Source organism: Myotis brandtii, unplaced genomic scaffold (genome assembly GCF_000412655.1).
Source record: "Myotis brandtii unplaced genomic scaffold, ASM41265v1 scaffold197, whole genome shotgun sequence".
Lineage (NCBI taxonomy): Eukaryota > Metazoa > Chordata > Mammalia > Chiroptera > Vespertilionidae > Myotis > Myotis brandtii.
Window position 1 is genome coordinate 1,562,613 of NW_005357346.1, and position 10,660 is coordinate 1,573,272.

Here is a 10,660-nt window from a genome sequence, read left to right on the forward strand (position 1 = left end):
GGAGGAGCAGCGGGAGCTGCACGGCCACGCGAAATTGTGATCGCGATCGTGTCCTGGGGCTGGAGCGTTTGTCCAAGAGACTGAAGACCGAGCTCCCCCAGGGCTCGTGGCACTGCGAGGGTTTGCAGCTGTGGGAAGCAGAGGACAAGTCACCTGGGAAGTGACCCAGAAGTAGAGGAGGGCTTCTCCTCTGAGCATCATTCCCTGAGGAAGGCTGGACACAGCCACCTGCCTCTGTCCGGGGGTTCAGGCAGGGGCTGTACAGGAAGGTACAAAGCAATCTCTTTTTTTAATCCCTCACGGCAAATTACCCCAAACGAACAAGGGGGCACAGTCATGTACTCTCTGACTCAAGTCCTTTTAAACCCAAGCTGACATGTAACACTAAAACCCAGGTGGTCAGCCGCCCCCTGGTCGTTTGGGTCTGACGTTAGCCATGATTAATCAAGTCCTTTAAACCTAAGCTGACACCTAAAACCCAGGTGGTCAGCCGCCCCCTGGTCGTTTGGTCAGAACTATAGAGTTAGAGAAGGGGCTGGAGAGATGCTTCAAGGTCAGGGTGAAGGGGGAAATCCCTCCCCACTCCCCACTGGAACAACTTTTCCTTAAAGGCCTCTTTTTTTTTTTTTCTTTAAAGAAAGAGAAGAGCAAGGAGAGATGGGAAGAGCACCAGACTGCTGACCTGAGGGCTGGCTCTAAGTCCACATTTATCACTGGGCTGAGCTGTGTGACCCAGGACAAGCCACTTGCCTGTTCTGGGTTTTAGCTCCTCTTTCTGAGAAGAGGAGAGCAAGCCAAGCCCCTCACTCTCCAAGGTCTGTTCTGGCTCCGAGGTTCTGTGATTCTCTGACTCTCTCTTGTGGGCACTTAGGAACCTGTCTCTAGTTTCCTTTCTCTTTCAACTCCAAGCCAGCATGCCAGCTTTGAGAGGGTAAAGCAGTGGTGATAGCAATGCTAAGTTAACCTAGAATTAAGAATGCAGTTGTCAAAGAGCCACTGATGACAGATCAGTTTCTGGAACTTCTCTTCCCTGGGAGGCGTGGTGAGGGGGCCAGTGCCAGCAGAGGTCACTGGGTATAGCTGAGAGTCCGGACATGGGTGAGGAGCCCAGGACTCTGGACCAGCCCTGCATGGCTGCAGACAAGAGCCCATGCCTAGGACTTGATGCATTCAATAATGAGAATAATAACTTAGGTCCCAATAACACAAAGGTAACGGTTTGGCTCATTCCGGAAATTATCTGAATAATTCAAGTGGGAGAATCACACCTGAAAAATACCAGGAAATGGGCGGGGGGGGGGAGGGGAATTACCCTCTCACCATATAATTGGCTCCGTTTTCATTTCCTGATTAAAAGAAAACCTGCCTCAGCGAGCAATCTGTTTTCTCATCTCAAGCATCCTTCCTCCCTTTTTTCTCACCCATCTCTCCGATCTGTCCCTTTCTCTCACTTCCCTGGAGTTTCAAGTCCAGGAGACTAGAATTTCAGGATGAAGACTTGTGTGCGGAGGATGAGGATTTGGCCTCACACTCCCTCAGGAGAAAACTGAGCTCTCAAAGCTCAAGTGATCAGACCCGTTGGTGAACATCGAAGAATGTCTGGCAAGTGTCACCTTCCCTGGTATCGATTCCCAGTGTGGGCACTCAGGCCAAGTCCAAACAACTACAATTACCCTGTAAAACCAAGGCCTGGATCCTGCTCTGCCTGAATCAGAATCCTAGGGACCAGAGAGGGGTTATCCGTTCATCTTCCTGCCCCAGGCACATCAGGACTCCCTGACAGTTCAACGAAAAGCTTTTGTTTTCATGTCCAGTATTCCAGCTGTGCATTCTCTTCTTCCCTGGGTAGTGGGATGCAGTGGGAGGCCACATGGCATATGTAGAGAAGTGTGAAACTTAACTACTTTTCACAAAAGGTGATAAGAAGGCTTCTAAAGTGAACTGTGCTGTCCAGTGAGGGACTGGGTGGCAGAAGAGCCCTTTTGTTCAGAATCCTTTTGCATTTGAGAGTTGTGCTAGTTGCATGGATCGGCCAACTCTGCTCTTCCTTTCCTTGTGTATTTTGTGTTACATAAGTCTCAAATGAACCCAGGCCTGACAGATGATGGGTTTTGAAAGTTTGGGTCAATAATAACAGTGACGTAGTGGGACAGAGCCAACTTGTGATTTGAACAGGGACTATGCTCAACCTCTAAGAGCATAGTCACCTCCATTCGTTAGCATAATGACTGGCACAGCAGAGATGTGTAGTGGGAAGGTTTGGAACAAGAAAAACGGTTTAAACAGCATCTCATTTTTCAAGTGCCTGGTGCTGGGGTCTCTAAGGTAAATAAGACAAGATGCTAACCTGGTGATCATTTTTCTAGCTCCATCACTTGTTGATGTTAATAGCCTATTAATGAGTATATCAGACACAGCTTATGTCCCTCCTCACATCGGCTAGACCTTGCCTTTCTGCTGGCTCCATAGCTGCCTCCACAGCCAATTAAATCTGTGCCGTTCAGCCGCTGGGAACTGACTAGTCGCTTGCCCGGCCAAATCCTTCTTGGCCGCTGCTGCACAGCCAGGCTGGCCAGCCACATGTCTGGAGTCTCTGACTCCTCCACTACTTCTGGACTCAGAGGAAATGCCATACTGCAGGATGTGGCTTCTAGGCAGCCATCAAAGAGACTAGATGATGCACCCTAGGAAATTCCCTGTGGGGAGCATTTTGACCAATGAGAAACAAGAGATGGGAGGGAGCTGGGCAGATGCATTCTCTTTCATTCCTCCTTCCTATGGACAACCTCCCCGGATATGTCCTGCAGAGCTACTGAGACACACCTACTGAGTAACCTGCCATGGCTCTTTGCAGCTGGTCCTGAAGCAGTTACCTGCATGATAACACACCACCTTGCATTGCTTCTCATCCTAGCCTACTTCGTTTCCCCTTTCACTCTTGCAGCCTTCTCAATCAGATTTAACTTTTGCTTCAGATTTCTGTTCCCTAGGGAAACTGAGCTCAGGCCATTGGTTCCACCAGTGGTTCTAGGATGGATATGGGGAGTGCATTGCTTACGTGTCTGAAATCAATAGAGATCCCTTTGCTGGTCATAAGAGAGATGGTAATAACTCTGATGTGCAAGAGCACCACAAGAGTTGGTAGTGGCTGTCCTTGGTCCAGGGTTGATTGTTGGGGAAAACCACCCTGTAACTGAGCTCCTTACTATTAGTTAAAATGACAAAAATCCCAGAATTGCAGAGGCCAGGTGGGAGCACTAATTCATAAAAGACCAGGTGGACATATCGCAGTGAACAGCAAGGTGGAGGAGTGATCAGGGCAACTTTCTCTGCCAGGACTCATGGTGCTGACTAATAGCTCATAGAGTTCCTAGGGAAAGAGTATTCATATAATTTATTGTCCAAATTGAGCTACTTTTGAGAGCAAGAAGGGGTGCTAGTAATGATCACATGGTATACATCAAGACCATCCTAGTCTAACTGACACCTGTGTTACCCTACCGAGGCTAAAACAGATGAGCAGCCATGCAGGCTATTGCTTGATCAATATAATCAGAGAGAATAGCTGGTGGGCAGAAGACTGACTTTGGTGACCTTGGTGAAAAATCATAGACCTTCACCTAATTTCCAAGTCTAAGTCAGATCTGTCCCAAAGCTGTTGCCACTGCTGAGTGAGCTCAACTGGCCAACTGCAAAACTGATGCTGAACCCTCAATATAGCAGCATTCCTTAGGGAAGCCAGATATCCACCTAGTGGCAGGTAAATTTATATCACATCTTCTACCTTGGAGGGGGCAGAGACTTGACTTGACCTCAATCAATATATGGGTTTGTCTTCCCTGCACACACGGCTGCAGGCAGTAGCACCATCTGAGAGCCTGCAGATTACTTTATGCATTGACATGTTACCCCTTACAACATTTCCTCAGAACAAGAGACCCATTTTATGGTGAAGGAGGGGGCAACAATGGGACTGGTCTTACCATGCATCCCAAATCCAGATGCAGCTGACCTGATAATATAGAGGAAAAGCCTCATGAAACTCAGTTAACGAAAAACTAGGGGACACTTGGCAACGTTGTGGTACAGTCCTTTAGGTTATAACGTTCTTTGAACTAATGACCAATACAGGGCAGTAATACCCAATAGCTAGAAAGAATGCATCTAGGAACCAAGGGACGCAGAAGTGGCACCTTTCACTATTACATCCAGTGACCCCCTTGAGGAATTTGTGCTTTTTGTTCCTAAGACTTTGGACTTTGTTATGTGAGAGGTTCTGATTTCCAAGGAGCTAACTCTGCCAGTAAGGTTCCACTGATCTGAAAACTGTGACTGTACCTAACTGCACTGGCCATGTGAGGCCAGTTGGCAAAGAAAGGAGTTAAAGTATAGCAGTTCTAACTACCTCAAGGAGCCTGGATGACAACTCCTGGATTGCAGGGTTTACTGAGATAGCTCCTAGTACTTCTGTGCCTGGCAAAGCAATAACTTTTTAATGATAGCAATTCAACTCAATAAGGTCAGTTCAACTTAAGAGCTTCAGACCCTCTCCCAAGTAGGCAACCAATCAGACAACCAATCTAGATAAAGCAGCTGAAGTGTTGGACACAAGTGAGGGAAGTCTAGAATGGGTGGTGGAGAAGGGAGATGATGAATATCAATTATAGCCTTTTGAGCTCAGCGTGTCAGCATTTTGAAAAACCCTAACTTAACTCTGGTGCCGTGTCACATATAGAAATTTTTTGATATTTGCAACCATAGTAAAACAAAGATATTTTTGATATTTATTTTATATATTTAAATGCCATTTAACAACGAAAAATCATCCAAAAAAAATGAGTTTGCATGTCACCTCTGGCATGCATGTCATAGGTTCGCCATCACTGCCTTAGGACCAGCCATAGTAGCTTGAATCAAGCTACAGTCAGTTGATTCATTGACCATCTTCCCTTTAGGTCTTCTAGGAGATTGCAACTGGCCACAGACTTGCAGAGAACTTCATAACTGAATGGATTTTTACCCCCTCTTTTGGAAAAGAGGTAAGGGTGTTTTATTCTTTTTTTTTTTTTTAAAGCAAAAGAATGGCGGCTCCATATTCTAATACAGGACCCATATATAATGGGAGGGGCAGTGATCTGTCTTTACGGGAATCAACATATATACCATATATGGGCTTGCTTTAATCGTCCACTGGGCTTCAACTAGCACCACCATCTAAGGGTTTACAGAATGTCTCATCCATTGACTTGTTATATCATACAGCTTTTCTGATTGGTAAAAAGGTAGATTGCATTGGGCATATTTTTATGCCTTTTCAGATTTCCTTGGCCTTGACTGCTCCACACAGTTCTACTTCCTAGGCTTTTCTCTTTGGTTGCTGTTGTATAGCCAGGCTGGCCAGTGGATAAATATATTCTCTGGCTCTTCCTATTACTTCCAGACTTGGGTGAAATACCATATCATAGGATGTGAAACCTGGCTTGTGAATGGCCACCAAAGAGTCCCAGAAGCATCATGATTAACTCCCTATGGGGGAACCAATGAGAAGCATGAAATGGAAGTCTTATGAGAATAAATTCCCTCACCTGCCCCATTGTTGTATGTACAGTTTCTCCATACAAGCTGTCAATGGTCAAGTACCCATATCTTCCAAGCAAACTACTTTGTCCCTTTAAGACTCAGTTAAAGCTGAGGCCAGAGTAGAAACCCATCACCTTGCATTGCTTCCCAGCTTTCCTGGCCTCACTTCTCTTTTTTCTCACTCATCCTGTTGTAAGTTAACACCCCTCAAATGAACCATCAGCAGGGAATCCTTGCTTCAGGCTCTGCTTTTAGGGCAGAAGTTCTCAAATTGCATATCACTTAGCTGATTCAATGGCTCTGGAGTAAAGCCTAAGAGTCCACATTTCTAACAAGCTCCCAATGAGGCTGCTAGTTGAGGACCACACTCTGAGAGAACCAAGTTCTATGGGTTAAGACATAGCCTTAAGAAAAAAATGTTGAAGAATATTCTAGGTGAGTTACCTGTGAAAAACAAATTGAAAAAAATTAGTGGAAAATATGGGCAAATTACCCAGGATAGGGAAGGTTTATCAGGCCAGAATTCTTCATAATAAGCACCAAAGCTGACTCTTGTTACAAGTAGAAAAAACATTTATTAAAGGGATGCTGAGTAGCTTGCAGAATTGTTGGAAGGACTAGAGAACCAGACTTGAGGCTAAGTGTCCAAGGTCAACATGCAAAATCATGTTGCAGAACTGGACTTGATGAGGAATTTCTGCCACCACCTTTAATATTAGATCCTACAATTTGCCAACTTGACTTTACTGGAGTGGATCTTGCTGGCCCCTTCAATGCCATTTCTGTGTAGGACTCAACCTAACACCCCCAGTGAATCTTCCAATCCAGACTGTTTAGCCATCACCCACTCTCACCAGCAAAATGGATGTTTAGTGCTGGGCGGGTTTCCTCCCCCTGTTTTGTTGTGAATCAACATATCACATTGATTGAATATGATGAATATACTGGTGAAGCCCAGGTCACTTGTGTGTGCCCTACTTGTAAAGGAAGTTGAAGAGGGAATTGTCTAGATTTTATCTTAGATTTATCTTAGAAAAAAAGATTCACATGGTGGAAAATTCCACAGACATAAGAAGAGTATTCAAAAGATGCTACACAGTTCCTAAACTATTTTAGATATCTGATAGGATTAAGCAAATGAGTAAACGTATCACTAGTGTTGGGAGACAGTGTTCTCACTATGGAAGCAGGAACATAGAATATGGAATCAGAGAAGCAAAAAAGAACCATGTAGGATGAATTGGAATTATAGGTATTGATGTGAACTATTATTTCTAAAATATGTGTATATGTATATAAAGATGTACACATATATGCATGTGTATATGTATTATATGTTTACATTTACTAGCACCATCTGCTGAAAGGGTCAAGAAGCAAAGATGCCCCTGTAGCAATGAGCACACTGAGAGCTCATACCTTGCTGTCTAAATACCATTCCCCATCAAAAGGAACCAAAGCTCTTTGATGAAATGGTCAGTTCCATGGCTGGTGCAGGGTAAATACAAGAGGACCCCAGTATATCTTGTTAGGTCAGAAAGTAATTGCTTTAAAAAAGGATGGAGACATTTCACAAGGACAAAGAGTCAATTAGAAGGGGCTCCCTCTGGTCAAATCTGGGACAATTTGAGCACAAAATAATTAACCACAGAATGAAGTGCAAGCCATTGGGGAAAAAATAGGAATCTATGAGTCCATATTGATTATAAATAGACAAATTAGAGAAGAAGGGGAGACTCTTGCTTACAATAGAATATGAATATAGAAAGTGCTAGAGTTAGAAAATTATTTTGCAACCATAATAGTAAAATTATTTCAGTCAAGAGTAAAAAATGGATACTAAATCTCAGGGAACATGCTATCTGGATGGTCTCAAAGTGTCTTCCTACACATTTCTTAATAGTTTCAAGGGGAAAAAAATACTAACTTTTCAGTGGAGTAATTACACAACACCTTGACCAGGTAATCAAAATTAACATCACCAATGATGGGCAAATGGACATCATGAGTCTCCATATGTAATGCCCTGAGGACACAACATCCCCTCTGCACTACTCTGTCTGAGAATCCATAACATGAATCTAGCCATGAAGAAACATCAGGCCAAAATAAGGAAAGTTCTGCTTTAAAGACTGTCCATATAATCGATGACAAAGAAAATCTGTGGAAATGTTCCAGAGTAAAGACTAAAGCGACATGACAATTAAATATGATGCCTGATCATAAGTTAGATTTGATCTGCAGGATAAAGAGTGGTAACAAGTTTACAGTACAGTAGATGAATCCGGGGAAAGGGTATATGGGCATTCTTCTAACTACTCTTATTCTTGCCACTTTTCTATAAGTTTAAAATTATTTCCAAGTAAAAAGTTATAGAAAAAGATGGGGGACTAAATAACCCCTGAAACCATAATAAATGTCTACTCTAATAACCTTGTGAGATAGGTATTATTATTTCCATTTTACAAAGGAAGAAACAGGTTTGAAAAGGTTAGGTAACTTGCATAAGATGGTACAATTAGTAAGTGTCAGAACTGGGAATTAAGCCTAGACTTTAGAGTCTTGTAATGCAGGTCTTTTCTTTTCCCTTTTTTTTTTCTTTTGCTGTAATAGCAGAAAGAACGTGGATTTAAATGGTAATCAGAGACAATTCCCAGACATCTTTATGATCAAAAAGTTTTACTGTCCTAATGATTCAAACTTTTACCCTCCAGGGAAGTCTCTTGAATTTCGGGCTCATTTGATTTTCCCTTGGAGAGGGGATGCCAGGGAAGGGGGAGCATGGAGGAGAATTAGAAACAAAATGGCCAAGACCAGGGAAAGGGCCACAGTAGGGCCTGAATAACCCACTGGCAAGAGCAGGGCCCTGGACTATGTCGTTCCCGCCAGCGTTAGGGTGCTAAGGTACTTTGAGGACATTTGGCGAGAGGGAGCAGAAATTTAAGACTTTCTTGGATTCCAGCTACTTTCTGCCCAGAGAAGAGGATCACCTGCTGTAAAAATCACTGTCTTCTCTTACAATGGCAGCCTTCAGGGAGAAACCTCAGATCTCTCTACTTGACAGTGCAGTTGGAGGCTCTGTGCCTGCCCCTTCCTTCCTAGGAAAGCAACTGTCTTAGTCATTCGGGGCTACTGTAACAAAAATAGCATAGTCTGCATGGCTTATATACAACAAACATGTATTTCTCACAGTTCGGGAGTCTGGGACACCCAAGTTCAAGGCACTGGCAGATTCAGTGTTTAGAGAGGGATGGCCTTCTAGTTCATAGATGGCTATCGTTTCGCCATGTCTTCCCATGGCGAAAGGGACAAAGGAGCTCTCTCAGGCATTTTATATAAAGGTACTAATCTTATTCCGGAGGGATCTACTCTCATGACCTAAGCACTTCCCAGGGCCCCACCTCCTACTATCATCACATTGGGGTTTAGGATTTAACATATGAATTCTGGAGGGACACACACATACAGCGACCATCATGTGAAGACTTGGATGTGGCCTTTGTGGGGCTTTCCTGAAATTCAGAGAGGCGCAATTGCCCAGATGCCTTGAGACCACTGGGGTTATATGAAGAAGTTTCCCTTTGGGCTCTCTGGCTCTTTAGGAAGGTAAAAATGAAGCACGTTTAACAGGATCGCATCTGTGTCCCAAAAGAAAATGGGACACACCGCCCCAGGCTGCCCAATCTGATGAGTGGGGCCTACAGCAGTTGCTGTGGAGGCACATGACTGGGATCGTATGGGAGCTACACTGGGGTGTTTCTGAAGGTTCAGAAACCCTTGTGATGTGAGGGGACCTCCGCCTGCTAATCTTCACTCTGCGTGTCACATCCTGGGTGAGGCAGGTAGCCACTTCTGGGTGTGTGATGAATGCCGCAGGACCTGTGTGATGAATATTCACAGAAAGTGGAGTTGGAAATCTTCCCTGAGCATGCCAGGGTACTGAGCAGATTTTGGGGGGTTCAGATCTCTCTACTGTCCCCTGAAAACTATGGACAGATTGGTTCCTCTTACGTCAATCGGGTCAAGCAGGTAACAGGTGGAACTCTCAAAATTTTTAAGTGATAGACGTATGTGTTTGACAGAGGCATAGTTAGGAGGAAGGGAACTGTCAAGGATGGCAAGGAACTCTTAGGGTTAGGGTTAGGGTTAGAGTCAGGGCTAGGGCTAGGGCTAGGGTTAGGGCAAGGGCACAAGGTTAGGGTTAGGGTTAGGGCACAAGGTTAGGATTAGGGCTAGGGCTAGCGTTAGGGTTAGGACTAGGGCTAGGGTTAGAGTTAGGGCTAGGGGTAGGGTAGGGTTAGGTTTACGGCTGGGTTAGGATTAGGGGTATGGTTAGGTTTAGTGTTAGCATTAAGGCACAAGAAGCATAGCCTCTCCGAGGAGATCAGAGATGGTCCGGCATGGGAGGTGCTGATGAAGAGGGTGAAGGCTGCAGTTGTTTTGAGAGGGCACAGGACTGGGGTCAGCTGAGCCTGGCCTGGGGGATCTGGTCCCCATCTGCTGCATGGGCTCCATTCTGACCTTGGGAAATCCGGGGTGGTGGCCTATAAAATGCATTTTAAACACCTACCCAGGTGGTTTTGAGGTGGATGAGGAGCAGGTCACGGGGAATCTCTGGGCAGAAAGCAGAGCAGCAAGTAAATTGGGGGCAAACAGATGATGATGCACCTCAATTTTCAGGGTGGGGCTTGTCCTCTGGAGGAATTTCACACACGTGCGGATGAAAGGGATAGACAGATAAGGTGTAACAAGGATTTAACACAAGATGGAGAACAAGGCGTCGGTGTATCCAGACCATGAGCGTCCAATGTGAGCCCAGGGTTGTGTGGGGAGGCTGCACCAGGGGTTGGACCAGTGGGGTCAGACTCGACCTGGGTTCAGTAACCTCGGTACTTGAGTTCTGGTTATGAAAGAATTCAGAGCCAAGACTCAAATGATAAGAGAACGTTTATTTGGAAAATCATAGAGGTGGAAGAAATGGGCTTAGGAAACAAATTATAGGGGCAAAGGAAGGGCCCTTGTAGTTTAGAAGTGAGGAAGGTAAAGGTCATGTGCTTGGGGGGGGGTGGGGGGGGGGGTT

At 44.9% G+C, this 10,660-nt stretch overlaps 1 long non-coding RNA gene across 3 annotated transcripts in view; it reads left to right on the top strand.

The window, feature by feature from the left end:
• Window positions 1-10,660, top strand: part of LOC106725916 — a 35,242-nt gene that overhangs the window by 2,660 nt on the left and 21,922 nt on the right. For all 3 annotated transcript variants that reach the window (XR_001361923.1, XR_001361922.1, XR_001361924.1), the window contains exon 2: window positions 4,956-5,039. This is a non-coding gene — a long non-coding RNA (uncharacterized LOC106725916). The remainder of the gene's footprint in view (window positions 1-4,955; window positions 5,040-10,660) is intronic.